The sequence below is a fragment of the Hypanus sabinus genome, chromosome 18 (assembly GCF_030144855.1).
Source record: "Hypanus sabinus isolate sHypSab1 chromosome 18, sHypSab1.hap1, whole genome shotgun sequence".
Lineage (NCBI taxonomy): Eukaryota > Metazoa > Chordata > Chondrichthyes > Myliobatiformes > Dasyatidae > Hypanus > Hypanus sabinus.
In genome coordinates this window covers 40,963,985-40,984,874 of record NC_082723.1, presented here as the reverse complement: position 1 = coordinate 40,984,874, position 20,890 = coordinate 40,963,985, and the positions used below count along the sequence as shown (strand labels likewise).

Genomic DNA, 20,890 nt, shown 5'->3' with positions numbered 1-20,890 from the left:
TAAAACTACCTGTGATTCTGAAAATAATAGAAACACAAGTAAACCACAAAATATCATACAAACCAAATTCCTCTCTAAAATCTTATAATCGCACATCAAATATACTACTCCCCTCAAAATCTCATTAGATACCCCACCAATCCCAAAAAACAAAAACAGAAAAGTCCCAATCATTCAGCACTCTTGGAACTTTGCTAATAAAAGGCTGGCAGATTTTTCTGGACTATCCAATTACATTTTTACTTCCTGTTCTTTGACATAAGACCATAAGAGCAGAAATAGGCCATTTGGCCCATTGAGTCTGCCCCGCTATTCTGCCACAGCTGATTTATTATCCCTTTCATTATCATCCTCCTGTCTTCTCCCCGTAACCTTTAATCCCCTGATTAATCAAGAATCTACCAACCTGTTTTAAATATACCCAATGATTTGGCATACACAGCCCTATGTTTCAAAGAATTCACAGATTCACCACTCTCTGGCCAAAAAAATTTTTCTTCATAGCTGTTCAAAATGGACATCACTCAATTCTGAGGATGTGCCCTATGGTTCTAGACTGTCCCACTACAGGAAACATTCTCTTCACATCCACTCTACCAACACCTTTCAATAGCTTTCAATGAGATTCCCCCCCCCCCCCTCCATTCTTCTAAACCCCAGCAAGTATAAGCCCACAGCCTTTAAATGCTCCTAAAATGTTAATCCTTGCATCATTCTTGTGAACTTCTTCTGGACTCTCCAATACCAGAACATGTCATCTTAGATAAGGAGCACAAAACTGCTCTCAATATTCCCAAGTGTGGTCTGACCAACACCTTATAAAGTCTCAGGATTACAACCTTGCGTTTGTATTCTCATCCTCTCAAAAAGTATTGCATTTGCCTTCCTTACCACCAACTCAACTTGCAAGCTCGCCTTTAGGGTACTCTGCCCGAAGATTCCCAAGTTCCTGTGCACCTGATATTAAAAATTTTCTCCCCGTTTACATTTACAAAATTACATCTTTATTCCTTCTGACAAAGAGCATGTACTTCCCTACATTATATTCCATCTGCCACTTTTTTGCCCATTTCCCCAAACTAAGTCCTTCTGCAGACACCCTGCTTTCTCAACATTACCTACCCTTACACCCATCACATCATCTGCAAACTTGACCACAAAGCCATAAATTCCTTAATTCAAATCACTGCCATCACTGGTAGCCAACCAGAGAAGGCCCCCTTTATTCACACTCTGTCTCCAGCCAGCCAAGCTCCTATCCATTTTTGTATCTTTCCCACAATACCATGGGCTCTTATCTAGTAAAGCAGACTCATAAGAGGCACCTTATAAAAAACCTTCTGAAAATCCAAATAAAACAACATTCACTGACTCTGCTTTGTCATTCAGGTGACTTATCCACCTTCAGACTTTTCAGGTTCCAAGCACCTTCTCCTTAGTAACAGCAACTAAACTAACCTCTGCCCCCTGACACTCTCTACCTTCTGGCATTCTGCAAGTGTGTTCCACAGTGGTGACGGACACAAAATACTGATTAAACTTGCCTGCGATTTCTTCGTTCCCTCCCCCACCCCCGTTACTACCTCTGCAGCATCATTTTCCAATGGTTCGATAACCACTTTCATCTGTGTTTTAGTCCTTATGTACCTCTGGTATCTTTTATATTATAGGCTAGCTTACATTCACAGTTCACCTTTTCTTTCTTTAAGGCCTTTTTTAGTTACCTTCTGCTCGCTTTTAAATTCTTCCCAATCCTCTAACTTCCCACCAATTTTTGCTATAATGTATACCCTCTCTTTCACTTTTATGCTGACTTTGACTTCCTTTGTTAGCCACATTGCCTCATTCCCCCCCCCCCTTTAGAATACTTCTCCTTCTTCAGGATGCATCCATTCTGCACCTTCCAAATTGCTTCCAGAAACTCCAGCCGTTGCTGTTCTGTTGTCATCCCTGATAATGTCCCTTTCCAATCATTGTTCCTATCCACAGTGACCAGCTGCTCTCTCTTCTGCCTCTGTAATTCCCCTTACTCCACTGTATTACTGATACATCCATTTTTAGCTTCTCTGTCCCAACTGCAGGATTAATTCTATCATATTATGATCACTGCCTACCAAGGGTTTCTTTACAAGTTTCCGAATCAAATCTGGGCATTACCGAACACCCAATCCAGAATTACTGTTCCCATAGTGGACTCAACCACAAGCTGCTCTAAAAAAACTTCTCATAGGTGTTCTGCAAATTCCCTCTCTTGGGATCCAGCACCAACTGAATTTTCCCAATCTACCTGCACATGGAAATCCACCATGATTTTTGCAACATTACCCTTCTTCACATGCCTCTTCTATTTCCCAAAGTGATCCTGGCTACTGTTCAGAGGTCTGTATATAACTCTCATAAGTCTTTTTCCCCTTGCAGTTTCGTAAGTCTACCCACAAGGATTCTACATCTGCCATCTATGTCATCTCTTTCTAAGAATTTGATTTCATTTTTTTTTTAAAATAGAACCAACCCAACCCCCTCTGCCTACCAGCCTATCCTTTAAGCTCTCAACTATGATCTTATTGCAGCCCACAACATTATACCTGCCAATCTCTAACGGGCTACTTTATTACATTTATAACGCCCTTCAGCCCTGTATTCATTTGGCCCCGTTACACTTACCTCGACCCACTGACTGTAATGATGTCCTATCATTTGCCCTTCATTCTTCACAGTCTCACTTTGCATCTAGTTGTATACCAACTGCCCCACTTCCCCCCCCCCAGCCAAACTAGTTTAAACTCTCACCAACACCTCGAGCAAACCTGCCCACAGGGATATTGGTCCCCCTCGGGTTCAGGTGTAACTCATCCTTCCTGCACAGGTTGTACTTTCCCTAGAAGAGATCCCAATGATGAAGAAATCTAAAACCCTGCCCACTGTACCAATTCTTCAGCAACACATTCATCTGCCTGTTCTTACCCTCACTGACTTGCTACACAAGGTGGCAATCCAGAGATTACTACCCTGTAGGTCCTGCTTTCCACCTAGCTCCCTAAATTCGTTCTTCAGGACCTCCTCCCTTTTCTACCTTCGTTATGTACCAAGCCTCCTTACTGTTCACCCTTCCCCTCCTGACCTGTTCCAAGGCATCCCTGACCCCAGGTATGGTACCTGGGAGGCAACATACCATTCGGGCTGTCTCTTTCACATCCACAGAATCTGCTTTCTACCCCTCTAATTATGGAACTACTGCACCCCTCTTCTTCCCCCCCCCCCCACCTTTTGAGCCACAGAGCCAGTCTCAGCATCAGACACCTGGTTACTGTAATTCCCCCCCACCACTGTAATTCCCCCCCCCCACCCTCCCAGTAAGTCGTCCCCACCCAACAGTATCCAAATAGCTCTACTTATTGTTGAGAGGAACACCAACTGGAGTACTCTGCAATGGCTGCCTATTCACTTTCTCCTTCCTGACGTCACCCAGGAACCTGCTTCCTGTAACTTAGGTGTGACTACCTTCCTGCAGCTCAGATCTACCAACTCCTCATTCTCCCACTTGGCATGCCATACAGAGAACATTCTCCAGTGAAACGGTGGGATTAAATGAAGCAATGTTTTGGGCCAGAAGCACTGCAGTTGCAAGTGTATTTGCGTTCCTGGCCCATGTCGAGGATTCTAAACTTCATTCTGGTTTCACATCCAGCCACTCTGGACTCTCAGCTTTGGTCACAGACCCTGCTGGCTCTCTGGAAAATGGCTCATAGTCCAGGTTTATGAGCAAACCCAATATTGAAACATCAATCAGCTGTTATTATCAAAGTTTCCCAGTATTCATATTCATCTTGGAAAGTTACATTTTGAAACTTTACAGTTTCACACATGCACCATGAATTGTAAGTTATTCATTGCAAACCAATGACTCTGCTTTTAGAGTTAAATTGCTTTTAAGTTAAATTACAAGCAATTTAAAGTTACTGCTTTCTGAAAACAGTTTGCCTCAGAAAATAATCATATAAAACTGGGTAAATATTTCTTTTAACAGATACATTGGGAATACAGACAGAAGTTATTCTGAAGGAAGAGATCTAGAACAAGGGTTCTAGAATTGCATAATTCCAACTAACTCCTGGTCCCTAAGCTGTCATAGTTAATTCCATTTGTCTTTCCACTGATTCTGTCTCTCAGTGTTTCTAGTATTTTCCATTTTTAATTACAGCACGGACAATTATACCAAAGATCATGAACTGAATTAAACTGGATTGACAGGCAAGTAATAGTTGGCAGGTAAGCAATTGGCTGATGAGAAGGGCAGGCCCAAGAGGCTGAATGATCTTATCATGTTCTCAGGCAGCAAATCCTTTCTTATTTCTGGGTTAGAGATTTAAGACAGAACCTAAACTTAGAGCTCTGGGCTTGGTTGGTATCCCTCGCCTGAGTTGACATCTTGTTTGCAGCTCACCTCTCCTGATTTGACACAGCATTAAGACTACAGATATGAATTAAAGACATTCCCGTATGTAAACCATTAAAAAACTTCCTTTTAAGAAGGAATGTCTCCCTCCCCTGAGACTGCCTCTCTCCCTTAAGTCGACTGGTATTGAAGGGTCATGCAGATTATCAGTTAGAGAGTTAACGTAAATTTAATCAAACACCCATCCACCCCAAAGATTACCACTTCAATAAATACGCAACTGCTCTCCTAATTTACAAAGGAGACAGACTCAAACACTAAGACAATTCAAAAGGGGAGGTATTAAATATCTGGCACTGTGTTAACTAAGTACGTTCGTTTCCTGAACTTTTTTCTAAACAGCCAGTTAATGGAAGCGTTAAATTGGACAGAGGGCGGGTGAAAGAGGCCTATTAAAAAAACATATTATTCAATATGTTTTCCAATTAGGCTGTAACTGAGTTGCAGACTGAACCCTAAATCGATTCTATTTTGGAAGAATTAAGGAATATCCACTTATCGAGTGAGAAGGTCCGACTCGTTTTCCAATTGGCACTGATGTGGACCACGATAAATGAAATTTTCGGTTCACGCTTGGACAATTTGTTAAGCGCGTGCCCCGCCTCCAACAACAGAGAGGGGTTGATCATTGGTGAGAATATTGTTCTTTTAACATTCATGTCATATTGTTCTATGACATTCAAAATTACTGGAACTTCCCATATGTTTATTCACCAATATGGTTGGTCGGAAGACACACCAGATGGAAGATTTGGGGGGGGGGGGGGGGAGGAGAGAGCTTCATTCTGTTTTAATGCTGCGGGCTCACATTGAACCTCTGCTCCTCCCAAAGCACCGAGGTGTGTTTGTTTGCAACCAATCCCGGAGACAAACTAGCCAGCTCCATCATTCATTTAGTTACTGCACGACCACCCACTTCCCGCCCGACACAGACCGTCGGGTTCCATTTCTCTGGGAAGCGGGCGGCGGGACAGAAAACCCACTTGTCCCAGCAGCGAGAGCAGGGCGCGGACTGCGTCTATGCTCTCCTCTTCTTCCCCAAAACCGCTACCCCTCCCCAATTTTCCGAGCGGCTACAAAAGATGGCGGGCTGGGAAGCGACCTCCCGCGGGTTGCTCCTGTTGTTGGCTACGGCCGTCGGTTCCCGGAGCATAATAACCCGGGAGCCGGAGACGTCGTAGCGGAACAACGAATGAGATATTCGCGCTGTTCCGAGCGGCGGGCGAACTGGAACTGAAAACAATGTAGCGGACGCTTTGTTACACGGCGGCCTCTGGATGCAATGTATCCACCCCGTTATTCCTGGGCTCCAACTCCAGACCTGCCTCACCCTCCTACAATCCCCAAGGCTGGGGCGAGCGTTCCCGCATACACAAGAGACGGGAGACCGGGTACCTGCCCCGCGGATCGGCGCCGCTGCAACCAGCGGCCGCTTGCTGGCTCGCCTCTAATCTTCGTGCATCCTCCGCGGCGACATACGGAGCCCGCCGAGACACTGCGCCTGCGCTGGCCGCGCGGGGCCCGATGGGAGGTGCAGTTCCCCGCTCCGGGACCCAAAGGTCAGGAAGCGTTTGGGCTGAGTGAATTCGGACTACAACTCCTAGCATGCCGGCATTGCGCAGACGTAGTCTCCCGGTGTTAGAGGTGTGTATTTAAAAAAAGCGAAACTAAGAGGCGGCAAGAAAATTGATCTCAGTTGGGTTTGTTTCTTGATCCCCCCGGGGGGGTGTTGGAAGAGTCTGGCGGAGGGTTTTGGAGACCCACCCCTGTCCCCTGTGCGAAGTTGTTCACCAATGCTACACGGGCAGGAGAGTGAGCGCTGCACTACTGTCAGTGAGATTGTTCTGGGAACCAAGTAGCAGCTCCATTACATAATGGCGCTTCTGCACCTCTCCCTATTTGGGGCGGCGAGTGAGGCGCTGCTTTACAGTACAGGAGAAGCTGATTGGCTGCCTCGCTGACCCCCTGCCCCTAGCTCAAGTGTTGTTTGGAAATATAGTTTCGAGTTTAAATAATTTTATTAACGTTTCCAGGACTCCAGTCAATTTAAAAACTTGTTTAAGGTGTAACTCCTGCTGTAGGAGCATTTGGATCACGAGTGTTGCAGACTTCAGCCACTTTCGAATCCTGTTATCTTTGTACGGTTGAGGGAGGGCTATGGAAGGACAGTCCTTTGAACTGAATGTTAAACCTGGTCTCAGTTGCTCCTTATAAGATGATTTTAAAAGTTCGCACTGTGATTTGAAATAGATCTGGAAAGTTCTCCCTGGTGGACCTCAAGGAGGGTCTTTGCGCCGAAATGTCGACTGTTTGTTCATTTCCACGGGTACTACCAGACCTGCTGAGTTCCAGCATTTTGTGTGTTTACCAGCTTCTGCAGAATTTCTTGTGTTCATTATCGCTTTGTTTTCACCCCTGATTTAAATGTATTGATGCCATTCACAGAAAAGGAGCTGTGTAATGGCTATTTTCCACTCCAAAATAAAACAATGAAATGGCGCCCCTGCAATAACATTCACTTGGTATTAAGATCTCCATTTTTAATATATTTCGTATTTTATTTTTAATTTCTCTAAACATTCATATCTCTATATAACTCCCAGCTTATTTAATTAGATATACAACATGGAATAGGCCTTCTGGCCCTTAAAGCTGAGCAAACCCTAACAATGCTGATTTGACCCTAATCTAATCATAGGACAACTTACAATGATCAATTAACTTACCTGGTAGGTCTTTGGACTATCTAAGGAAACCGGAGGACCCAGAGAAAACCCACATGGAGGACATACAGAGACTCCTTACAGAGGACACTTGCTGAACTCGCTGGAATTTAGAAGGATGAGGGGGGAATCTCATTGAAACCTTCTGAATGTCGAAAGGCCTGGACACAGTAGATGTGGAAAGGATGTTTCCCATGGTGGGAGAGTCTGGGACAAGCAGGCACAGCCTCAGGATAGAGGGGTACCCTTTCAAAACAGAGATGTGGAGAAATTTCTTTAGCCAAAGTGTTAATTTATGGAAACTGTTACCACATGAAGCTGTGGAGGCCAGGTCGTTCGGTATATTTATGGCAAAGATTGATAGGTTCTTGATTGGCATCAAAGGTTATGGGGAGAAGGCCAGGAACTGGGGTTGAGGAGGAGGGGCAGAAAAGGATCAGTCATGATTGAATGGCGGAGCAGAGTCGATGGGCCAAATGGCCTAATTCTACTCCTAAGTCGTATGGACACCGGATTGCACTCCGATGTCCCACACTGTTACAGCATCGCACTAACCGCTATGCTACCATGTCACCCAAATCTGTTACTATTTCTCTTTCTCTTGGGGTGAAAATGTTCTGATGATTTGGTTGTTTGAACACGAACTCTGTGAAATTACAAAGCAAGAGTTTTATCATTGTTAGTTATTTGGGAAGTTCATTGGGGAAGGAAATCTGTGAATTACTGGTGTACTTTTTAACCTAGTTCTATTCCATATCTCATGAGTCTTCAAGATACAAAACTCTCGTCAATCTTGGTTCTGAATTTTCCCAACAAATCAGTCTCCTCCGCTGCAATGAGTCACAAATTCTCAAGTTTTGCTGCCAACTGATTTCATCCCATCAGAGACCTGAATGACCAACGACCTCTCCTAGATACCCCATCCAGGAGGATCATCAACTGGCCACCTCCCAAGGATCTGATGCAAAGAGTGCAGATAGCAGCAGAAGGGCATTTCTGCGTGGTGATCCATCTTGAAACATACACTCAGTGGCCATCTTATTAGATATACCTGTATGCCTCATTCATGCAAATATCTAATCTGCCAATCACATGGCAGCAATTCAATACTTAAAAGCATGCAGAAATGGCCAAGAGGTTCAGTTATTGTTCAGGACAAACTTAAGTATCGGGAAGAAATGTAATATTCCGTGAAGTGATTGTTAGTGCTGGACAGGGTAGTTTGGTGGTGGCATCTGTTAGTCTTGCGAGACCATGGATCTGCACCTGGAGTGTCCTCTCCAGGGCGCAGGCCTGGGCAAGGTTGTGTGGAAGACCGGCAGTTGCCCATGCTGCAAGTCTCCCCTCCCCACAACACTGATGTCATCTAATGGAAGGGCAAGGGCCGATACAGCCTGGCACCAGCGTCGTCGCAGGAGTTCCCAGACCAAGGTTGAAGACAACGTTGGACTAGCTTAGGGACTCCAGCTCTGGATTTGTCCTCAGGGTTTACTCCCAAAGCCTTTCCCATGAGTGGGTGTACAGCTTGTCACTGGTGTCGTCCCAGGAGTTGCCAGAATGAGGTTGAAGGCAACAGGATGGTTTGACTATCTCAGAAACTGCTCATCTAATGGGAATTTCATGTACAGTAGTCTCTAGAGTACACAGAGAATAGTGTAAAAACAAAAAAAAATCCTGCGCGTGTCGGTTCTGTGGCCTTGCTAATAAGAGAGGTTGGCGGAGAATGGCCAGATTAGTTCAAGCTGACAGGAAGGTGACTAACTTAAATCACCACACATTACAACAGTGGTGTTCAGAAGAGCATCTCTGAATGCACACGACTTAAAACCTTAAAATGGATGGGCTACAGCAGCAGAAGACCACACTGGGTCCTACCCCTGTACCTAATAACGTAGTCTTTGAGTGTATTGAGAGGGGTAATAAATCAGCCATGTTGGAATGGTGGAGCAGACTCGATAAGCTGAATAACCTAAAGCAAAGCCAGATCAGATTATTTTCTAAAAGACTGAAACTATGATATGCAAAAAAATTAGAAAGATGTCGTTTAGGATTGAGAAATATTTAGAAGCCTATGGAATACCGGCCTTTGTCTCAAGAGTAATAGAAGGAGTTAGAAATTTTGTTAGCAAACACGAGGAAATCTGCAGATGGCTGGAAATTCAAGCAACACACACAAAATACTGGTGGAACGCAGCAGGCCAGGCAGCATCTATAGGGAGAAACACTGTCAAAGTTTTGGGCCGAGACCCTTCGTCAGGTCCTGTGTCAAGGCCGAGACTCTTTGTCAGGTGTTTCTTCCTATAGATGCTGCCTGGCCTGCTGCGTTCCACCAGCATTTTGTGTGTGTTGCTAGAAATTTTGTTGTTACTCAAATCCCGAGTTAGCACTCTACTGGACCACTGTGTTCATTATGAACATTGCTTTACTGTGAAGGATGTACCTAAATGAGTACATCATCATTGCCAGGATGAAAATGGGACTGACAAATGCTAATTGTGAGAATGTTGGACTTAGCAAGCCAAGACAGTGCAATACCAACACAATGAAACATTTTCATGCAGGACAGACATGTAAATTCAGGCAAAACAGATTAATTATACAAGACCTAGAAGTAAAAAAAACTTTAAAAAAAGACAATCCTGCAAATATACAAGTAGAAGCAAGTCCGTGGTAATGCAAGAGATGGTCTGCAGTGAGCCATTGCTGAGGTAGAATGAGGGTTGTGCAGATTGATTCAAGAATCTGTTGGCTGTAGGAAATTAGCTGTTCCTGAATCTGTAGTGTGGGATATCAGGTTTCTCTCCCTCCTGCCAACTGGTAGTGATTGGAGGGTATGGCCCGGACAGTGGGGGGTCCTTGATAATAGATGCCACCTTCCTGATGTGTTGACTCACGAAGATGCTTTCAGTGGTGGAAGGCTGTGTCTGCTGCTCTCTGCAGCCTCTTACATTTCTGTACTTGGAATTGCAATACCAGGCTACAACGCAGCTAGTCAGGATTGTTTCTACAGTGCACCTGTAGAAGGTTGTTAAAATATTTGGTGACATGCTTGAGCTTCTAAGAAAAAAAAACAGCACTATGTTTACATTTATGGCCCTTCGCACACCTGCTTTTGTTCCACATCCCTTAAAATCAATTTTTAAATTTATCATTCTCACATTCAAAATTAACAATTGACCTTGTATCACTTGCAATTTGAAGATGGGAATACCAGACGTGACCAGGTCTTGTGTGGAGGTGTTTCCTAAATTAATCACTGAAACACTTGGCATTAATGTTTAGATTGTGAGACTTAGTGTTCTGAGATTCTGCAACCAATGGAAATGAATGCTCTCCCTTTCCAGTTTCTCCTAGCTAAATTCCAGGGAACGTAACTGATTCATGTTGTCATTTCTTGCCTTTTAATCCAGGTATTGTTCTGATAAATCAATGCTGTACTATGGCAGGTACTTCTCCCGGATCAGTGCTTATGTCACAAATAATTTTCAATAATGCTCTACAGCCTTCTCTGGCAATCAGCTTCAACAAATAACAATAAGCTGTATCTATCTAATAAATAACAATAAGCAATATCCATGTCTATGCAGTTAAAATGGCAAAAGAAAGGATTGTGGTATTAAATGAAACAACCTTAAGTGTTGACGTAAAGAATGTAGTTGACAAATATTGGAAAATGCCAACTATAAACACAAGATTCTGCAAATTCTGGAAATCCAGAACAACTCACTCAGCAGGTCACCAAAATCCTGATAAAGTGTCTAAAATGTCAACTTTTTATTTCTTTCCATAGGTGCTGCCTGGCCTGCTGAGTTCCTTCAGCATTTTGTGTGTGTTACTCTAGAACAGGAGTTCCCAACCTGTTTTATGCCATGGACCCCTTACTATTTGCTGAGGGGTCCGTGGACCCCAGGCTGGGAACCCCTGCGCTAGTAAATGTTAGCATACTGCTAAATAAACGTATCAGTATCACAATGCATGGAACATTTGCAGTGGTTAGAAAAAAAATGTAGGCTTTACTGGACTCTTGAAACATTATCCCTAATGTCAATAATCTCCCCCCCGCTCACTGAATGGTCATGAACATCTTACAAGCAAATCATTGAAATATACTGTATGTGTTACAGAAATTTTTCATTTCATCTGTTCAAATGGGAAGAGTGATTGAGTTAAAGACATCCACTGAAGAACTGGAATTAGGAGATAATACCAACAACATCAAACTACTGTTTATTTATTGAGGCAAAGCGTAGAATCGGCCCTGCGAGCTGCGCTGCCCAGCATTTAACCCTCGGCTACTCGAGGGAAAATTTACACTGAGCAATTTACCTACTGATAGCTTTGGAGGAAACCGGAGCACCAGAGGGAACCCCACGTGGAGAACATACTAACTCCTTACAGGCAGCGGTGCGAATTGAACCCAGGTCACTGGCACAGTAAAGTGTTGTGCAAACCACTATGCTACCATGTCATTCAGCACAGAATCTAGCCGTTTGGCCTTCTGAGTCCACTTTGACCATTAATCATTGGCACACAATAATCCTATGTGATTCCCATTTTTTATTTTATTACTCCAACCCCACCCCTCCCCCCACATTCCCTGACTTACATGGGGAGACAGGGTAAGTAACCCACCAACCCACGCAGCCTTGGGTTGCAAGAGGAAACTGGAATGCCTGGAGGAAACCCATGCAGTTACAAGGAAATCAAGAAAACTCCACACAGAAAGTCAGCACTGAACCATGTGCAATTCTCAAAATTATGGTTACTGCAACATCTGCAGGACAATTGGAATTCCAGGAAAAGAGATTCTAAAACAAATTCTGAAAGCAAATGCCAGGAGCAAAACACTGTAATCGAGATAATGTTTCAGCCTTTGGCACAGCAAATGCTCTAATTCGTGGCAATCTGAAGTTGATGGAATTGAAACATACCGTAACCCTTAAAAATCAACATCTGACCAAACCCCCCCCCCCCAACGAACACTGCTTTGCCAATATGTCAACCAGATTTCCAAAGAACGATGACCAGAGTGGAAGCTCACAATGCTTTACATCTTGTAGTAATTAGGTGATGTAGAAATATGTTTTAAAGATTTTCCTGTACAATTCATACATTGAAGTATTAGCACTAAAAAGACATAAATGTTGTGCAAGTAATGTGGCACTCAGTGCTGAATTTTACTGGCTCTGACTCCACGAGCCTGTGGCTTTGGTGACCTCTAAGTCCTAACAAAGGAAAGGCAGCATTCTATTTTCCTTTCTAATTATTTTCTGTACCTCTCTGTGATGTTTTAATTGACCCTCTCTTTTGGAACAATTACTCATAGCCATTCACGATATAAAAAGAACTTAGATCTATCTTTTTAAAGTCGAAAGTGAAGGGTCTCAAATTTGCCTGCCCTTAAACCCAATGATTAAAATTTTACTTAAACTTTTAATTATTTTTTAATTTAAAATGCTTTAACGTTCTTTTATAGTTTTGTGTTTCCATCTACACTATTTACAGTTCCATCTACATTTTTGCCATTCATCTCTGGGTTATGTGGGTTTCTGTTCTGAAATCTATGTAATTTTTAAATAGGATGAAAAGTTGCAAAGCTAACATTAATCTTTGTGAGAGATCACTGGCCACATTCAACCAATCTGTAAAACTGTTTTTAACCACTGCTCTTTGTATTGTCACTCAGCCAGTTTTACATCAACAATTTTATTCCAACTATAGCTTCAATTGTACTTAAAAGTTTTTTTTTTTAATGATACAATTGCCATCTGGAAATCCATATAAATTCCCAGTTAGGCATTTCCCTACCCATCTCTTCAAAAATATTCAAGGTATAGCCCCTGCTCTGTTCGCTTTATACTTATGACTGTGAGGCTAAGTACAGCGAAATCATTGGACAAAGTCAGCATGGATTTGTTAAAGGAAAATCATGTCTGACGAATCTTATAGAATTTTTTGAAGATGTAACTAGTAGAGTGGATAGGGGAGAGCCAGTGGATGTGGTATATTTAGATTTTCAAAAGGCTTTTGACAAGGTCCCACACAGGAGATTAGTGTGAGATTAAAGCACACAGTAATTGGGGGTATGACATTGATGTGGATAGAGAATTGGTTGGCAGACAGGAAGCAAAGAGTGGGAGTAAATGGGACCTTTTCAGAATGGCAGGCAGTGACTAGTGGGGTACTGCAAGGCTCAGTGCTGGGACCCAGTTGTTTACAATATATATTAATGATTTAGACGAGGGAATTAAATGCAGCATCTCCAAGTTTGTGGATGACACGAAGCTGGGCGGCGGTGTTAGCTGTGAGGAGGATGCAGGGTGACTTGGATAGGTTAGGTGAGTGGGCAAATTCATGACAGATGCAATTTAATGTGGATAAATGTGAGGTTATCCGCTTTGGTTGCAAGAACAGGGAAACAGATTATTATCTGAACGATGGCCGATTAGGAAAAGGGGAGATGTAACAAGACCTGGGTGTCATTGTACACCAGTTATTGAAGGTGGGCATGCAGGTACAGCAGGCGGTGAAAAAGGCAAATGGTATGTTGGCATTCATAGCAAAAGGATTTGAGTACAGCAGCAGGGAGGTTCTATTGCAGTTGTAAAAGGCCTTGGTGAGACCACACCTAGAATATTGTGTGCCGTTTTGGTCCCCTAATCTGAGGAAAGACATTCTTGCCATAGAGGGAGTACAGAGAAGGTTCACCAGATTGATTCCTGGGATGGCAGGACTTTCATATGAAGAAAGACTGGATCGACTAGGCTTATACTCACTGGAATTTAGAAGATTGAGGGGGGATCTTATTGAAACGTATAAAATTCTAAAGGGATTGGACAGGCTAGATGCAGGAAGATTGTTTCCGATGTTGGGGAAGTCCAGAATGAGGGGTCACAGTTTAATGATAAAGGGGAAGCCTTTTAGGACTGAGATGAGGAAAAACTTCTTCACACAGAGAGTGGTAAATCTGTGGAATTCTCTGCCACAGGAAACAGTTGAGGCCAGTTCATTGGCTATATTTAAGAGGAAGTTAGATATGGCCCTTGTGGCTAAAGGGATCAGGGGATATGGAGAGAAAGCAGGTACAGGGTTCTGAGTTGGATGATCAGCCATGATCATACTGAATGGCGGTGCAGGCTCGAAGGGCCAAATGGCCTACTCCTGCACCTATTTTCTATGTTACAGCTCCAATGCCATATTCAAGTTTCCTGATGACACCATTATCATTGGCCAAATCACAGGTGGAAATTAATTGGCATAAAGGAGGGAGGATGGAAATCTGGCTGAATGGTTGCACAACAACTACCTCTCACTCAACATCAGTAAAGTGAAAGAGCTGATAATTGACTACAAGAATCTAGAAGTCCATGAATCAGTCTTCATTATGGGATTAGAGGTGGAGAGGGCCACTAACCTTAAATTCCTTGCCGTTATCATTTCAGACGTTCTGTCCTGGGAACAGCACTTAAGTGGTATTACAGAGAATGCACTGCAGCACCTCTGTTTTGTTAGAAGTTTACGCAGATTTGGCATATCGTCTAAAACTTTGACTAACTTCTATAGATGCATGCTGGAGAGTATCCTGATCGGTTGCATCACCGCCTAGGATAGAAACACCAATGCCCAGGAACAGAAAAACCGACAAAAGTAGTGGATATAGCCTAGTGCATCACAGTCAAGCCCTTCCCAACTTTGAGTACATCCACAAGCAGCACTGCCACAAGAAAGCAGTACCCATCATCAAGGACCCCTACCATCCAGGCCATGATCTCTTCTCACTGCTGCCTTTGGTAAGGAGGTACAGGAGCTTAGGACCCACACCACCAGGTTCAGGAACAGTTAATACCTTAAACCATCAGACTCCTGAACCTTCACTCACCTCAACTCTGAACTGATTTCACAACCTATGAACTCATTTTCAAGGACTCTACAACTCGTTCTCAATATTATTTATTACAGGTACAGTACATATTTAGTTTTTTTTGTAATTGCACAGTTTGTCTTCTTTTCCACCTTGGTTGTTTGACCATCTTTGTCTGTGTATATTTTTTATATTAATTCGATTGTGTTTCTTTGTATCACCTAGCTCGAAAGAGCAGCTATTCTTTCCGGCATCATGGTGGGGAGCCAGTTAGCATGATGTTATTACAACTCAGGGCACTGGAATACGGAATTCAGTCCCTGCGTCTTTTGTAAGGAGTCTCTGCACCTCATCCCTGTGGAGTGCGTGGGTTTTCTCTGATTTCTTCCCAGTGATCAATTAACCTATGATCAGTGATTTTCTCCCATAGTCCAAAGATGTACTGGGTAGGTTCAGTGATTGTTGTAAATTTCTCGTGATTAAATTAGGGTTAAATCAGGGTTGCTGGCTGATGAAGCTTGAAGGGCCAGAAAGACCTATTCTGTTTCCTTTATCTCTAAATAAAATAAAAATGAACAGTTAATGGGCACAAGAAATTGAATTTTGGGCTATATATAGTGACATATACCTACTTCGATAATAACTTTACTTTGAACTTTGTAACCTTAACAAATCATTTTATCTCTCAAATCAGCTGTAACTTTTCAAGATGTTCTGACACTAATTATAGACCAGTATTTCCCCAATAACAATTTTGGGTGAAAATGTAAATATAGCAGAAGAATCTTATATGTTGATGTTCAGTGGGATTTGAGTGATCTTATACATAAAGTGCAAAATTAAAATTAAACGACAGCAAGCAGTTGGGATTGTTGATCTTTATTGCAATGCAATTGGATTATACGAGCTAGACAATCTGACCGCAATTGTGTAAGACTTAGCATCATGTCCACTTTTCAACTTTAAATATTTACTACAGGGGATCCCAATCATTTTTATGTCATGGACCCCAGGTAGAGAACCCATGGTTTAGAAGGACTTACTTGGTTTGGGGATTGTACAGCAAAAGCTCTCTAGTTTGATTCCTGACTTAAGAAGATCCTGGGGAGAATTTGATTCAGGTGAACCTCTCTGAATTTTAAAATAATTAGAGATGATCACATTGAAACAAAAGAGGGTTGGTGAAGGAGAGATTGGCTCATCCTACCAGAGACAGTCCCTTTGTCCTATCCACTTATTTCCTTCTTCCACCCACCTTCTCTCCTGAAAATTAAATTGTTTTTTTTTCTTTTCAGTTGTGATGAAGGTCCAAATTCTGGAACTGTAAATGTTTCTCTTTTCGCAGATGCTGTCTGAACTACTGATTGTTTGTGGTATTTTCTATATTTTATTATGTTAATGATGTTGAGTTAATTAAAATGAGTACAAATCTATTCCCTTAAGTACTCAGGCTATCTGTTGAAATACTGTGTCTCTGAGAGTGCTTATAGAATGTAAGATTATAACCATAAAGCTTCTATATGTTTGGACCAGATCGAACTCTTTTAATCTCCTTGTAATTAAAATTGTACATTCCGAACATCTCCATGGTGAAATAACAATGGATTGCAAAGTTTGAGTGTAATTAGAGACTCAATCGCGTACAATTGTTTTGAGATGCATTTCAATGTGGGGAAGCAGCTGTTGAGGTTCAGGGAGGGTACCACCGTATTAGTGATGGTTCCAACACTGAAAGTCATAAGAGATCAGAGTTCACTGGAGTCAATAATCAGAGAATATGGAAGAGGGACAGCATTCAGAAGATGGTTGTGGATTTGAGGCAAATGATGTGTTTTTTTTTCCCAGATTGGATTTTAAAAAACCAACAAAGGTGAACCGGAGTGGGGGATCAAGGTTTAAATTACAATGGAAACTGAGTAGGCAGCAGTGAAAATTGATGGCACTGACTTAACAATGCACAAAAATTTAAAGGGACATTTAAAAGTACTCGAGGTGATTTATGAGTGAGGTAGAGAAACAATGTCTTCTGGCAGGAGAGTCCTAAAATTACTTCATACAATTGCAACACTTTTTTCCCCTTTGCCTAAGCTGTTGTTAAAGTTTTGGGGTGGGTGGGGGGGGGGGGTGTCAATAAAATTATGTAATACAGTACTGTATTTTGCCAAAGTTGCTATCCATAAGTGTGGTGGCTCCATTCTGATTTACATGAATTTTGGTTCCATTTTAAACTTAGCTTCTCACACCTACTAATCCTTCAAAATGACCTCCTTCTTTTCCTCAGTATGTATTCATTCTAACATGGGATCACAGCTGGATTTTCTATCCATCTCTCCAAACTCCTCTGGATACTGAAAGGCTAAGATACCGGGGACATGAAGAGGATGTTTCGATTGGTAGGAGATTCTTGGACCCGAGGGTACAGCCTCAGAAAAAGGGGCATTTAAAACTGAGATGAAGAATTTCTTCAGCCAGAGAGTGGTAAATCTGTGGAATTCATTGCGACAATGGTTATGGAGGCTAAACCGTTGGGTGTATTTAAGGAAAAGTTAGATAGGTTCTTGGATGGTAAGGGTTATGGTGAAAAAGGCAGAAAAATGTTGTTGATTAAAAAAAACTGAATGATGGAGCAGAGCCCAGGAGCCAAATGGCGGAATTCTGCTGCTATGGTTTACTGCTACCATGAGAACTCCCTTATTCTGCCTTTGAGTATCTATCATTATGATTCATTAAACCTCTGTCAGTACCACCCATTCATTCAAGTGTAGAGTTTTATGACCAACATAATATTTTTCAGTTACTCAACACTTACCCTGACATTACCGAATGATAATCATGATTGACAAGTCAGTAGTTTATACTTGTGCTCATACTACAGCACACAACTGTAGCATATATTGAGGGTGCATACACACTGACGAACTATACCATGTGCTTCGACTTTTGATATTCTACTTTATCAACCAATGTGGAATGCATACAGTAAAACATGTCTGTCTATTCTAGTTCAAAGGTTCAGCGTACAGTTATTACCAAAGAATGGAATAAATTATACACTTTGAGATTTGTTTGCTTAAAGGCAAGAAACCCGAAGAACCCAATAAAAAAAATGAAAGAGCATCGTCTAGTTATTTGGCTTACTAAATACTGTATCAATACAAAAGAGCCTACCAATGATATCTTTAAGCTAGGGAATCATTACACAGGAAGAGTCATTAATTAATCAATGACATTAGAAAAGCAGTTGTACTAATTTTTTTTACTTACTTAGAGATACAGGCCCTTGTGATCCGATGAGCCCCTGCCATCCAATTACATCCATGTGACTACGAACCCGTACGTCTTTCAAATGTTGGAAGAAACCCATGCGGTCACAGGGAGAAGATACAAACTCGTTAAAGACAGTGGCAGAATTGAACAGGGTCAAAGGCACTGTAATGCTACCGTGCCATGCCTAATTGCATCGATAAACAGTTGAAGAAGGAACTGGAACTTCCCTTATATTGTTAAGTTAGTTCATTGCCCTATTTGTACTCCATTGATCTAGTATTGTTCTGTAATCTTTAACATATTGTTAAATCAAATATCTGTCAGATTACACTTCTGAGGTTTTGAATTGAACCCATGACTTTGCAGGTGTTTAAATTTTTTCGTGCCCTTTGTGTGTATGGCTTTAATTTTGAAGCCAATATTTCTTTGTTGATCTGGGTGTGATGCAAACTCAAAAGTCATTAGAAAGTCAATTAAGATGCAGTGAAGAAATGGCTTCATCACTTTAACAAAGCATAGGCTGCCAGACTTTTACAATCAGTCACCAGACTCATCCTCTACAATGGGTAACGTGTTTCCTGCCTCTCTCAATGCGAAAGCATCTATCTACACATGTGAGACACAGCCAAGCCACGTCCTCCCCAGAGCATCTGGGGCTACATCTGTGTAAAGTGGCTTCTCAAATGTTCCTGGAACTTAGAACCACAAGAACTTTTAATTTCATTCCAAATCAGATCCCCACCAGGACAGCACTCTTTCCACATCCCTAATCCTTTTTCTCTAAAATTAAAACAGAAACATATAAAAAAAATACATTTTAGCAACATGGGACCCAGAGGAAGAGATTAAACCTGTCAAATCTGTTTGGTCATTCCACTTCTTCATGGATTTTTTTTTACACAAGATATGATTCTGTCCCTGAATTAAAGATATTCACTGAGCTTCAATCTATTGCTTTGTGTTTGAATAATATTTAAGTAGGAGTCCAGAGAGAGGAAAAAAAACGGTTGGAACTCTGAGATGTCGAGCCATTTGTGGAGGTCTGAAATCGATAAGAAGTTTTGGGAAAGCCCTGCATATTTGGCAGTCTGATACAACTGAAGGTCTGACAGCATCTGTTAACCAGCACACTTTCTAAGATAATAAATCCTTCTATGGGTGAATTCTTCTTTAGGAGATGCTATGGTTCACTCCATGAACCCCACTAATACTTCGTACTCTTTCTACATTGCCTTTCTGTGGGATCACAGGGGATGCACCTCCTTTCCAAAAGTTCAGGGCCCCAAGTATACTTCAAAAGTGAAACAACTTACTTGTACTTCCAATCAATATGCTCCTTACATTGCGTTTCGGTTGATCAGTCTCATAGATATTTGCAAACAAAAACAGTCTTACTGTAAATTCTTTCTTCTCAGGGATCTTACCTGGTCTCTGGCACCAATTCATTGATGATCAACCACTTCTGACACCATAAGGCATTTGGTATTGAGGGAGAGTGCAGAGTATACTAGGATGCCAGCATACAGGATATTCGCCTGAACTTTATTGATAACCCAGCTTGTACAGAATGTGAACTCCTCCCATGCAGGAACGGCTAGCTGAGTGGCATAGGTATAGCAGCAGTAGGCATCACAGCAGTAACCAAACATGGATTGCATGACAGCTTGGAAGAACACCTCTAAATCAACAAGCATGAACCCCAACCTTCTGATTGTCACTCGTAGCAACATCAGCAATAGACAAGACAACCTTCAGTCATCCGCTAACTAGCATTGACATTCCCCTTAGGTACTTGTCCTTCCAAACAAATTTCAGCAAAAACAATTAATATAACATACAGTGAAGACAGAAGAGGCAGCCTGTTCCATGTCCCACCCATTGATTTGGTCTGATGATGATACAGAGCAATTTATGGATTCCCTCTCCGAACCCCATTTTGGAGACCATATCCATCATAGAGAGGTGTGATATTCTTTCAGAGGCCCTCAAGTTGGTCCAAGTTAGTGTCCACCCAGCTGTTCCATAGGCAGCGATCATATCCCTAACGCAAGGTTATCAGCGATCTTCCTTCTAGTTGTAGCTCAAATATGCCCTAGAGCGAGGTACATTATGCCTACCGCGCTCTGTGATTTTGTACAGATGGAGAGAACTTCCTTGCACTGTTTGAGCTATGAAAGCCAACATTCTGAGGTTTAATAATTTCTTTTGCCTCTATCATAACTTGGCCAGCTAGTCATCTGGACCTCACTAAATAGTTGCTAATTGCAGATATATCATCATTCACGTTAAAATGAAGCCACTCAGCCCATCATGCTCATGCTAGCTCATTACTGGAATTATCTTTGATGTCCTACACTCCCGCTTATTTCTGTGATTTATAATTTTTTTTCGAGTACTTTTTTTCCTGAGCTTCTTATGAATCTGCCGTACTAACACTCTCCGCATCTGGCCCGGCCGGGATAGGCTCGGCGCCCTCAGGCGCTAGGGGAGACGGAGCGGGAGCCGACAGACTCGGGGCATCTCTTGCCCAAGGCCGCTCCTCGGCGTGAGCTGGGGAGCCCGGGTTTGGCGCGGCGCAGGCGC

The 20,890-nt window shown here is 42.3% G+C and overlaps 1 protein-coding gene and 1 long non-coding RNA gene across 3 annotated transcripts in view; both read right to left on the bottom strand.

Moving 5' to 3' along the window:
* LOC132407553 (bromodomain-containing protein 3-like) overlaps nucleotides 1–5,973 on the bottom strand; it is a 40,491-nt gene extending 34,518 nt beyond the window's left edge. For both annotated transcript variants that reach the window (XM_059994272.1, XM_059994273.1), the window contains exon 1: nucleotides 5,852–5,973. The gene's annotated coding sequence lies outside the window, so the exon portion shown is untranslated. The remainder of the gene's footprint in view (nucleotides 1–5,851) is intronic.
* Nucleotides 5,974–15,160: 9,187 nt separating this feature from the next.
* On the bottom strand, nucleotides 15,161–20,768 carry LOC132407559 (uncharacterized). The gene is made up of 3 exons (XR_009516507.1): nucleotides 19,732–20,768; nucleotides 18,305–18,379; nucleotides 15,161–15,596 (listed from the first exon to the last, which is right to left on the bottom strand). It is a non-coding gene; the product is annotated as an uncharacterized LOC132407559 (long non-coding RNA).
* Between the last annotated feature and the right edge of the window lie 122 nt (nucleotides 20,769–20,890).